At 40.7% G+C, this 12,658-nt stretch overlaps 1 protein-coding gene across 2 annotated transcripts in view; it reads right to left on the bottom strand.

The window, feature by feature from the left end:
• The window catches only part of KCNJ6 (potassium inwardly rectifying channel subfamily J member 6), a 133,266-nt gene extending 127,701 nt beyond the window's left edge, over positions 1-5,565 (bottom strand). For both annotated transcript variants that reach the window (XM_063126627.1, XM_063126629.1), the window contains exon 1: positions 5,498-5,565. The gene's annotated coding sequence lies outside the window, so the exon portion shown is untranslated. The remainder of the gene's footprint in view (positions 1-5,497) is intronic.
• Positions 5,566-12,658: the final 7,093 nt, after the last annotated feature.

The following is a 12,658-nucleotide window of genomic DNA, read 5'->3' as shown; positions in this document are numbered from 1 at the left end:
AAACATTATCCCTTTGAGTTCCATCATCCTGATATTGCATATGGTCTCATTTGTTATTTATTTCTACAGATTTCACAGGGGACAGAAAATTATTGTAGGTCTTTCTTTCTTTCTTTCTTTCTTTCTTTCTTTCTTTCTTTCTATATTATTTGTACGAAAGTATGTGGTGACACAATTTACACCAATGAGGTTGTAAACATATTTACAGTGGAGTTAGTATTACTAAATACAGTAGATGATATACTTCTGAGTAACCATGCATGGAATTGCATGGTGAGTCTTAAAAAATAGACATTTGATGACAAATGCATATTTTCAAATGTTTGGTTTTCTGGATAAATCTGTAGTTTATCAGCATCACTTTTCTCAAAATTGTTCAACTGTGTTTTGGCTTGTGAAACTATGGAAAGCATTAAAAGCAAGCATGTTTACAAAATGCCCCCCAAAATACCAACAGAAAAAACAACACCCTGCACCCCTCACACAAACGTTGACACTGGGAACAGCGCCAAAATGACTCATCCAAAGATTTCTTTCGTAAACGAACACTATTATTTTCTTGTTGTCTTTTCTGTTCTTGATTGTCTTGTATTTCTAACAATAGATAGAAATAATGATAGCGAAAAATAGAAATGGAACCAGCGATGTCAATGTGAAACAATGCTTATGAACATGGCTCTATTTTAGGGAACCTCTCAAATAGTTTGCAAAATGTCCTATTAAACTAACGTAAATACATTTGGCATATGTGCCATGATAAGTATTAACCCCACTTCTGGTAAGTTCATGAGAGTAGTCACCAACCAAATAGGTTTGTTAAATGATCCTATGTATATTTACTTGGATGATAAGTCCTACTGAGTTCAGTGAGATTGTACTCGAAATCAGTGAACAAAGTATTTTGGCCATAATCGGACCCTTTTGCATATAGGTCTTGACAACAGCTTGATGTTCAACATTTATCTGTGCACAAAGTTACCCTAGTTAATCTATAAACACCAAAGTCTGGAGTAGTTGTGGGCATAGTTCTTTAGATTGGAATGAGACTGTGGTGGGATAAATGGTTTATTGACTGCAATATTAGGGCATGACACCAAGGGAATTAAAAGCAATTCTGGCTGGAGTGTTCATAAGTTGCTTTTGTTACTCTATTTGAACAATATTTTCTCAGCCTTAATGCTAATACAAAGCCTAGGTAAAATCCACACAATTAAAGAAAATGAGTGGGTATTCCAGCTTCTAATTTCCCACTCCTATTTGCTTCAGTTTCTATTGAAATAAAGGATGTTACATTGTGACTCCATACAGGGCACAATCCTATACTGAAGATCCATCAGCTGAGGGTCTCTAGGATTCAGCAAAAGCTGCACTGGACTGGTATAAGGCCTGATATCCCATCACCACGATAGATACACTGCCAGAAAGTCTAAAACTGTAGTGGGTGGGTCACAGCCGGCACAAAGGAGAAGCACACTTAACACTGTATCCTATGCTTTATCAGCCCATGCTCACACTCCTGTTAATAGCGCAACATTACACCAGCTCCAGACCTGGCACAAATCATTTCCCCCATTGATTTCAATGGGAAGGGAAATGAATAAAGAAAAAAGACACCCACATATTGATGATTGCCTCACTCATGTTGCCATGACAGAGCAAAGGTGTAACTCAGCACCCAATTACAGCACATTATCAGCAGTATATAAACTCCACATAACATAGAAGATGGGGCTCACAGCACATGGCTGCCTCTCTCTGGCCCCATGTTGTGTACACCCAGAGCTCACAAGGGAGCACTGGGGGAAGGGAAACTACCACGAGAACGGGCACTTTACACACCAAAGGGAGCCCTTTGCACAAGCCAGCCTGGTCTAAGAACAGGAACTTGAACACTATGGCTAGAAACTTCAGATGGGCTTTCCCTTGGAACTCCAGACACAAACACCCAACACCAAGCTCCTCCCCAGCAAGAGCATCAAAATAGAGAACCCCGCAGAGCTAAGCAAGGGAAGGAGCACGCTGTAATATATAACGCCTACAACTATCTCTCATGAAACTCCCCAACCCTCTTCACTGTTGGCAAAACTGCTCATGAGTCATTGGCTCCTTCCACATGTGGGTGGCATGTGGGCATTTTTGCCACCACAGTCCCCAATTGGTGGGTATTGGTGGTGTTTCTAGAGATGCTGTGGGTGAGTGACATTTGCATGTCATTTCTCTATTTTTTGCTTAGGTGGTTTCCCCCTTTTCTCCCAGGCTCAGCATGCATTGGATATTGCATCAATTTCACCAGTGTAACAGAGGAATGTCTCAGGTCCCCGCGTAATGTGAGTATAGGATTGCTTTGTCAGTGCACTATGTCTGTAATTGGCTACAAATAAACCTTGGGGATGAGAATAGGTCTATTGTTTCAGTGCATCAGAAGTTTTTCTATTTCACTTCCAGAAGAAAATGGATCCAGAGAATAAATTCATATTTTCCTTTTCACTTTTCACACTCAGAAATCACGCTCAGGACTCATTCCAAGGTATAATTTTATAGCTCTATATCTATATTTATGGAGCCATTCAGACAATATGCTAACCCATACTCAGTGGTTGAGTTGTTGTTGTTGAACTGTGGAATAGCGTGTTATCTGAACCTCTGCGGAGTGGAGTGGCTTGTGAACATGGGGTGGCTTGTGAACCACCTTGAACAACCCAATAACAAACCATGGGTTCTCAAGGTGGCTTGTCTGAGAAAATAAGCCACACTGCATGGTTAACAAGCCACCCTGTGGATGTTCAGACAGCATACTAACCCATGGTTCAACAATCAATGTACAGTTCAAAAGCAACCCACACTCAGCCACTGAGTGTTGATTAGTGTGTTGTCTGAACAGCCCCTATATCTATATCTTCGTCTCCACAAAGCATGGTATAACATTTTTCCTTCAGTCATCTGGGTGTCATTTACTATATCTGTTTTATAGGAACCTCATCCCTAATTCATTTTTGTCCATTCAAGGTCTCATCTGTAAGATGAATGCTAGGGATTCTTCTTGGAGGCATGTTGAATACAGGAATCCTGTCCTGCCCTTGAGGCAGTGAATTAAGACTACACTGGCATTTGAGTCCTACTAGCACCATGGCTGGGGTAGGCAGATGCCAGGCTTGCAGGATTCACTTTTTAAAAAACTTACTAGAATTCCAAGATCCACCAGTTTGAGCCAGATGCAAAGAAAAAAAACAAAAACCCCAAACTCTTAGCAGAGAATTTATTTTGAGTACCACCACTGAATAGATTTCACAGTGCTTCTACACAAAAATCCACTTGAAGCTTTCATAATTTCAGCACTATTGGAGGGGTATTTTGGTGACCAGGGTGGGGGAGATAATTTTTTCTGCTGCTATTGTTCAACAGTTGGGGGTGATAAATCATCACTGATCTACTGCAAATCACCTAGAGATACATCAGTATATCCTGATCTACCTTTGGCCCACCCCCTCCTCTTTGGTTGTCTAATTCTGCCATCATCCTATTAGGGGCATCACTACAGAGAGCTCTGAGTGGTTATCAACTTTACTGAGTGGTGTCCAAACTACCCTTTTCATATGGGGCAGAACAGTTCTTTTCATGTGGACTACACTACACCTGCTCAGTGCATGCAGAGAAGCAATGTTTTAGCTATTATCTGCAAGTCTTCAAAAGTTCCTCCAGCAAGGAGGAAATGAAGAGCTGTTTGCCAGACTGCCCTAATCCTCCTCCATTCACTCCCTCCCAAAACACACCTGATTCATGGGGTTACCACTTTCCAGTTATTGAAGCTGCTCTTCATTCCGAGCAATTACTCTTGATCTTGCACCATGGTTATGCATGATTTTTTTTGGGGGGGGGATATATAAGTACTTGCTTAATGTATTCTTTGTAATAAGTCCCCCCTCTCCACACACAACATGTGAATGCTAATTTTTAAATTAATGTTCAGACCATAAAGAGTTAGGAAAGTTTCAAAAGCAGTGGCTCAGTGCCTTATTGCGCATTCTGATCACTTTCTAAGTCTTCCTCTTTTGACGCTGTCCACGGTGCTGATGTTTGGTTTCCAATTACTACTTTTGAGCAGGGCATCTTGCCACTGCCTGGATTTTGTAGTGGCAAATCGTCCCAAAGCCCTGAACTTTGTCTACTAAATCAGTTATGGCAAGCCTTTCATTATCCCCTCCTCCTCTTTCTCCTCTCCCCACCCCCAATTTGTAATTGGGAAAGATTTCCCCCTCTGCGTGTTCTATGGAACCGAAGTGAATATTCCCTGGGTCGCCATGGTGATAGTGAGCTCTGTTCCTTAGAGCAAGACAAATTAGGCAACACCTCATTAGCCTGAAGACTTCTCTCGCTAGCTGCTGTGCACATCACAGAACTATTTCTCCCCGAAAAATTCATAGAGACACTCTGCATGATTGTGTGACATTGCGTCATGGTGTCACACATCTCTGTAGTCCTTTTCATGTTTTCCCCACAATGTAACCATTGCTCTTCTATGGTGCAAATTTAGGGGTGTGTGTGTATTTAGTGCTACTGAAATCCTGGAGAATTTTGCCACTGGCTACAGTTGGGACAAAAATGGCACCACCAGCCCTGCCTTTTCCAGTCCAGTCTTCACGTGAATGAGCTTTCCTATGCAACGGACATTGCCCACAAAAGTCTCATTTGGACATTGCATTGTTTTCTGCAAGCGTTTTAAATGTGCAATTAAATGCCCCAATCAATTACATAATTAGATCACGGTTTGTCTTCCTATCGACATGAAAGAAATAAGTGAAATCATTTGTTTATGGCAGAATAAATAAATAACTAAATAAATGAAAAAATAAGAAAGGATCCAAATAGGGTTTTCATGTCAACCATATTATAAAAATGCAACAGCAGCCTTGCAACTTCGGTAGCAAACAACTCTAATTTTAGCCAATAGGGTTTGTCAGAGAACAGAGAAGAAATCACAACTTTCAAGAATCCCAAAGCTATTTAGCATTTACGATCCCATGATTACTTCCCCCTTCTCTCACCCGCCCCATTCACACCTGGCTGTGAGGACAGAAACGAACAGCGAAGATATTCCCCCTTTCCTTCTGGTAAACAGAAGCTCCACATTTCAGAGTTTAACGATCAGAACAATTGTTTTCTTGAACAGCAAAAGAAGAAACACACACACACACACACACACACACACACACACACCCGCTTTCAGCTAATATATCCAGCTTTCCAAACAAAGAGAAAAACATATTAGAAATAGCAATTCCACGTAGCTCCCTCCCTCCCGATCCTTTTAGTTTTCACTTGCTGAAGAGGATATGAAATTGATCAGCTCTTTGTTATGTAACGGGCATCCTTTGCCTTAAAAACACAACTTTGCCATGGGATATTCTTCAGTGTGCAATATGGCAAGGCGGAGGAGGGACAAAAGCTGGATTTCTTGTGGGCACAATACACACGACCATCGCAAGCTGCATTGCCATACCTGTTCGTTGCACGTTTTCACTCACTCGATCATGATTCCCTCCTTCGGAACGGAGCAGGATTTGGACGGCTGGTCGTTCACTCAAGGATGGGTGAGGATTAAAAATAAATACAGGTTGGTTGTTTTTTTGTTTTTTTTAAATACGTTCAGCTTTGACCCAGCGACCCAGCGTTGCTGTCGTGCGCGTCCATCCTCCACGCTGTTCAACCGACTACTGGATCCAGTTTGGTTCCCTCCGCAAGAAGCCCAGCCAGGCACGCTCTTCGAGTTGAACCAGTGCCCGCTTTGCCTAGGCAGAGTTCAACGGGATGGAGAAGGTACTAGGCGCCACCCGGAAAATGAATACAGAAACGATCAGAGTGGAGCAAGAACAATCAAGCCCTGGCAGCGAGAAAAACGACGGACCACTCAGGGACACGTCACGAAAGCCCGCAGTTTCAATGAATTCTACTCAGTTTCAAGCGAAGGGCTGCGTGGATATCCAGGCAAGAACAAAAATAAGACAAGAGGCGATTCAACTTCATGCAGTGCCATCTAGTGGCGCAAGACTGAAATACAAGAGGTCTTGTTTTGTTTTGTTTTGTTTTGTTTGGAGGGTAAGAATTGTTTCCTTTTGAACTTGGAAGAAGCTACTTGGAAACTTTATTGTCTGTGCAGTCCGCTCAGTTTCCTGGGAACAGATTTTTCACTAGAATCGAGGCAAACCAGAATCAGAGAGCTAGGATCCTTCTGGAGGTGGAATGGGTATTGATAGAGATTTTAAAAGCGGGGGATTGGGTTGAACAGATCCCATTTGGCCAAGGAAAATGGGAACATTTTAGAAAAGAATAAAAGAAAAAAGGGGAACACATGCCAACTCTAGAAGCACATCAGCTGTCAGGAAATGCAAGTTGTAGTAATTTTTTGCAGCTTTGTTTGAAAAGGGCCACGTTGAAGAAACAACTTTAAAATGCCTGTCTCTAAATGGGATAAGAGGGTTTGTTAGTGCAAAGCTACATAGGTTTTAAAAATATGGCAGGGCATTACATCCCAACCATAAAGAATGATCTCCTCTGGATAGTGCATATATCCACATCATACTCCACATCTGAACATAACCCCCATGTTCAGTAGAGGTACATCTCTGGCTGCCAGATGCTGGGGACAAGCTACAGGGAAGGATGGTGGCCTCCATCGTGCTCTGCTGGGGAAGGCAGATGTCTGGCCACGATCAAAGAGAGCATGCTGGGCTTGGGGTGCTTCCAGCCGGAGGGCTCCTAACACTCCACCTCCAGGACTGGCTTCCTGTGGTGAACGTGCAAGTGTCCCAGAAGGCAAACCAATGTGCCTTCCTTCTGCCAGTCTACTATGTTCCGTATTCCTGTCTGTGTACTACATCCAGTGGAGGCTGGTGGCTTTGATGTCAGTGGGGCGGTGAATCCGCTTTGGGTTTCAGTCAGAATGAGTCAGAACTCTGAAGAAGTTATCCAAGGTGCTAAGCTGTCACATTGCTAAAGCTAAATATTTCAAACACGAGATGGGAAATTTCCTGGGGATTTCATGTAATCAACTCTGACCTGTGCAAAGGAAGGATGCAATCAATATAATTGTAAAAAATCAATAAATACCACAGGGTGGGTGCTTTCTTACAGTTTGCTAAAGGAGTGATGGGGAAGAATGGCTGAAGATGTAATTAATCCAACATCCAGGGTTCATGTGAATAATCTGTACTGTAAAGTCTGGAATCAATCTACTATGTAGTCTGTTGCAACTGAGGTAGTGGGCTATAGTGTATGAAAGCTTATGCTGAAATATATGTGTTAGTCTTTAATGTGCTACAAGACTTTGGGTTGATATTGCTGCAACAGACCAACACAGCTAACCCTCTGAAGTATATAGTCAATGTACAGCGTAGGAGTTCCTGTACTGTCAACATGACTGCATTATATTCAGCATGAAGCAGGAATTTAAGCAGCTCAGTGGCTACAGATTTGCAGTCATTAAAACAATAATGGCTGAAAACATGAAACTGCTGAATAGGTTTTCATACAGGCTCCTCTAAATTTAATAATACACTGCAACAGAGGTTTTGTTAGCCAGGACGTTAAATGGAAGTTGGTTTATGTAAATACGGTCCTTAGCTAAAGTGTTTTGTATTGAAAGAATAATTAAAAGCATTGTTTGCAAATGAATCATCTTTGGAAATGACTAATGTGAAAGGTCAGTTCAAATGACTCAACTGGCCTGTGAAGAATTACATGTGAGTCCAGTGAATTTGTGCATATAGTGGTACAAAGCAAAGGCATTGGTCTCTTGCAGCCTTACCCAACCTCATGCTCTCCATGTGTTGGACCATCATTCTCAGTCACATTCTTGACCATTGGCCATGCTGCCTGGGGCTGATGGGGGTTGAAATCCAACACATCTGGAGGGCACCAGGTTGGGGAAGGCAGCTCTGAAGGGTAGCAGTGTCTTTAGCAGTGGGAGAAGAAAAAGGGTATGCTTGATCAGGGTTTATGGTCCTAGAAGAGCCTGGAGTACTCACTTTACTTTTCACATTGTTATCAGCATTTTTTTTTACACCAGCTACCATAATATATCAACAAGACCTGAAATGGAAAGATCATGAACTCCTGTCTTTGCTGCTACCTTTTTTTCCTTTTCTTCCATAGACACTGCCCAAACAATACTGCCCAATACTGTCCTGGATTTCTAAATTGTTTTCCCCCACCCCTTGATGCTGCAATTACTTCCTAACAGGGAAGACCCTCCCCGCCCCAAGGCTTAACAGACTCAGAATGGTTAACACAAGATAGTTGGTGTGTTAACCATTGCCATGGTTTCATTCATTGGCTAAAAACGCTGAAACGTGGAGCAGGGTAATTTCTTACAAAATGAATGCACAGAATAGTGGCTGCACATTTTGCTTCATATCTTGGATTCTACAAGGCTAGAAACTTGCATTATTTTAAATGAAAGCTGGGAACTGGAAGATTACGGTTTATCATTGGGGGTAGGGGGGAATGGCACTCCCTTGCCCCTTCCAGTGGACAACCTTGATTGTACCACTGCAGTACTTGCTTTAAAAGAGTGCAGAATGGAGGAAAAGAAAATGGGCTGAAAGTTGGGCAACAGTTTCACTTTGATTTCATCTTCTACTGAACTCTGCACAAATCCACCTACACACACATTCTTACACAACCCCAAGTTTGGTTGTGTGAATGAGCTTGGAACTTTGCTTATTTGAAGGTGAGATAGAAAATCTTTGTGGATTTTAATATTTTATTAGGAAAATATTGTCGTATTCCAACAGAAAATTGATCGTTCAGCTGTGCACCTTGGAGACTAGCTGAGATAGTCCACAACATAATGAATTGCTGTTTCATGATGAACTAGAAGTGATTACTGCCATAATTATCTCTTACAGCATTGCATTGGCACTGCGCTTATGCCTCAATATTTTTTTATTTCTACTGAAATAAAAAGTGTTTTTTAAAACAATGATCTCTCCCAGGTAGCAAATAGTAACGATGTTCCACTGAAATTAAACAAAATAATTGAAATCCTTCCTGTTATGTTATCCCAAAATATTTTTCAGCTCATCAGTACCTCTAACAATGCTACTTTAGTTACATTTCAAAACTGACAAGGAATTAACATGGTGAATTATTATTATTATTATTATTATTATTATTATTATTATTATTATTATTATTATGCCATATTCAGCTACTGTGTGGAAGTAACTCCAATGTCTCCTGAAGATGATACCATCTGTTTGGAACATTTTCAGAGCAAACTGTAGACTAGGAAAGGAGGCGAACAAAGACAGTAGTGGGTGGAAACCAGCTAAATAAGCTCTGGTATTTGAGTCATACCAGAGGGAAATTCCCCTTGCCCTTTCTTAAGTATTTCTTTTCCAGCTGCTATGGTGTTTGGCAGCTAGAATACCAAGGCTGTGAAGTCTTAAGTTAGGGATCCTACAGAGATGTTGCTCAGAATGGTTTATGTAGCAAACAAGAAATTGCATTCTAGCCCTTTTTCTTCCAGACATTTATTAAGATATGTAATGTCCATAAATCCTTATTTCCTCCCAGCTACTGTAGGACTGCTGAATTTAGATATACGAGATAATGGGGCAAAACCCCATTAGTTAGCTGAAGGTTTGTCATAATACAAGAAACTTGTAGCATTTTTGTTGTAACTATAGAATAAAATATACATATCTGACCTTTGTTATTTGGGAGGATTTATTTCTTTTCCGACTTTACTTTTTCTCCTCCTCTTCTGCCTTCTAGATGAAGACCAATATATAACTTAAATGCATGCCAATGTATTTTTGAGTATGATTTTCATTATACAAGTTTCCTTGTATTTTCAGTCCCTTGTATTACTTTTTCTTACATCATACCATCTTTTTTTCCTTTTCTTTCTTAAATAGCAGGTGCCTGGCTTAGATTTTGTATTCAATTATGAATTTTAACTTGCAACACGTAAAGAGATTGTAGTGGGTTATAATGGTTGACGTCTGGCTATCCTGTTACAGAAAATGCCAAATAGCTTTGATATTACTGCCACCATTTCTCCCACTTTCCAGATGCTTGGCTCATTTCTCCACTGAAAGCCAGCTGTAAATGTTGCTGCTTTGCTTTGCTCTGCCATGCAACTGCTTTATGATATTTGATCATCGGATTATGTGACTCTTCCTGTTCTCCCTAATTTACAACCTCATTAACCTATATGGGAGATAGGAAAAAACCACTAGCCAATAAGAAACCAATGAGCTTTTATATTATTGATTATAATGTACATAATATAGTCATAGCATGATCCTCTGTACCTCTACTCAGACATAAGCCCCATTGACTTCAATGTGATTTACTAAGTAAATTTTATTTATTTATTTATTGCATTTCTATACTGCCCAATAGCTGAAGCACTCTGGCAGGGTCACAAAAATCAAAATGGGAATAGGTTTGTAGCTGAAGTCATTAAAAACAACCATCACCATTTCATTTCATCTTATTGTCACAAAAACACTGTAAGCTCTAGAAGTGTGTGCAGAATTATTTAGGGGACGTGAGCTTCAGGTCTGCAGCTGGTTTCTTTCTCACAGCCTTTTTTTGCTGTATGAAACTCTGTTTGTCCATTGACTTCTACCTAGAGACAAGATGATCAAATATCATACCAAGTCTATTTTGGTGGATATACTTTGGGTTTTTAATTATACATCACATGGTTGGAAGTTAGGATGGAAAAGTGAAATGGAAGAGTCGGTCAAAGATTGCTGGTGGGAGAGTACGTTGTTGTTGCTTTTAAATATTGTCATGCTGTATTGATCTGCTTCTTTCTAGTGTGCATCCACATTTTCAAACAGCAAACATTCTTTTTATTATTATTTTTATGGTTGCTGAGATAACCTTTAAAAGATAAAATCAGTTTTTGAGTTTTCAGTAGCCAGGGCAAAGAGAGCTTTTCGCTCTGTGAAAGTGCATGTCTCTTGCCCCTATTTTTCTGACAATTGGCAGGCATAATCCCCTCCTACTCTGTTTGCAAATGTCATCCAGTTCTAACCAGTGGAAAAAAAAGTTATAGGCATTTTTCCTCATTGTCAATGGGAAGCATGAAACTCAACTCAGGTTCAGTACCCAGTCTACATGGAACCCCTCTGTGCAGCCTAATCGGGCTGTTTTCCAAAGCAGTGGATTGGGGTCTGAGTCAAAGCTGGGAGTCAGCGGCAGTGCACACTTCTAACAGTAACCAATGTACATTATTTATTGTGGATTTTTTTTTTTTTTTGCCCTCAAGATGGCAGTTCAACAGACTTTGTGTTCTGTGTTCAACTGCTTGATTCTAACCTCTATTGAAGTCAATGGGAATTGCTTCCAAATAAACATACATACTTTATGGGCTGCTGGCCCCTTCTTAATTTTTTTAAAAAATGTGTGCTAATCCATTAAATGTGGATTTTTTTAAAAAAATGTGTGCTAATAGTGTACACAGTATGGAAGGACCCTATTTTGCTAACCACCCAGTCAGAAAATAAACAATAAAAAGAATTATAAACAGTGTTCCAATTGCAGCAATTAGAAATCAGTCGAAATAGAAAATTACGCTTTCAGGGAGTTATCTTTTGCCCTTCCACTAATGTGTTACAACATAAAACTTGGACAGTTATTTCATTTCCTTGGTGAGATTCCAAGTATATAATAGCTATCTGAAGAAAAGAAAATAGGTTGCATTTTTTTTTAAAAAAAATTCCTGAGAAGGGAGTATATATATCAATATCTATATATGTCAATGTGGGATAAGCTATTGACTTATCCTTCAGGTAATAACCATTATCTTGTGTGCCATTATATTATATATTATAAAGTTTATAACAGCTTGACTGATCATTATGAGCCAGTTGTTACATTACAGGTATCTATGGTTGATGTGCCTCTAAGAATACAAGCAGAGCCCTGCTGGATCAGATCAAAAGCCTATCTAGTCCAGCATTCTGTTCTCAGGCCTAATCTACACCAAGCAGGATATTATTGCATTATGAAAGTGGTATATAAAAGGCAGGAACCACACTACTGCTTTATAGCAGTATTGAAGTGCACTGACAACTGTTGGGCCCCATTGACAGATACCATATACCGCTTTCATAGTGCTATGTCCTGCTGGGTGTGGCCCCTGGCTTTTATATACCACTTTCAGAGTGCAATATCCTGCTTGGTGTAGATTAGGCCATAGTGGCTAGCCAGCTGGCCCAGTAGGAGGGCCACAAGCAGGACATGAGCACAATAGCACCCTTCTGCTTGTGTTCCTCAGCTCTGTCACATCACACAATGGTAGGAGATGGAGATGACAGGAACAGCTAAGATCTGTGGACAGCTGTGGTGAGTCCATGAATTGCAGCTAGCAGTTTCTCAGCGAGATACCCTCGGGCCCTGGACTGACACTGCCCACCTAGGCTGGCTAGTGGACAATCAGTAATATAAGAAGCTTCTATTTCACTGGAGCCTTCCTCAAGCAACAAAATCTTCCTGAGCTGTGGTGAATTCTTGTATCCTTGGTTGTTCTTTGACCCTGAACTCTGGCTTGATCCTGCCTCTTGGTTTGTCCCTCATTCCTGATATGCTCTTCAATCCTGACTATTGGCTTGTCCCGCAACCACTGTGGCTTCCCGGCTTC

The sequence above is a fragment of the Elgaria multicarinata genome, chromosome 5, assembly GCF_023053635.1.
Source record: "Elgaria multicarinata webbii isolate HBS135686 ecotype San Diego chromosome 5, rElgMul1.1.pri, whole genome shotgun sequence".
Lineage (NCBI taxonomy): Eukaryota > Metazoa > Chordata > Lepidosauria > Squamata > Anguidae > Elgaria > Elgaria multicarinata.
The sequence above is the reverse complement of the archived record's forward strand: the minus strand, read 5'-3'. Positions and strand labels throughout refer to the sequence as shown.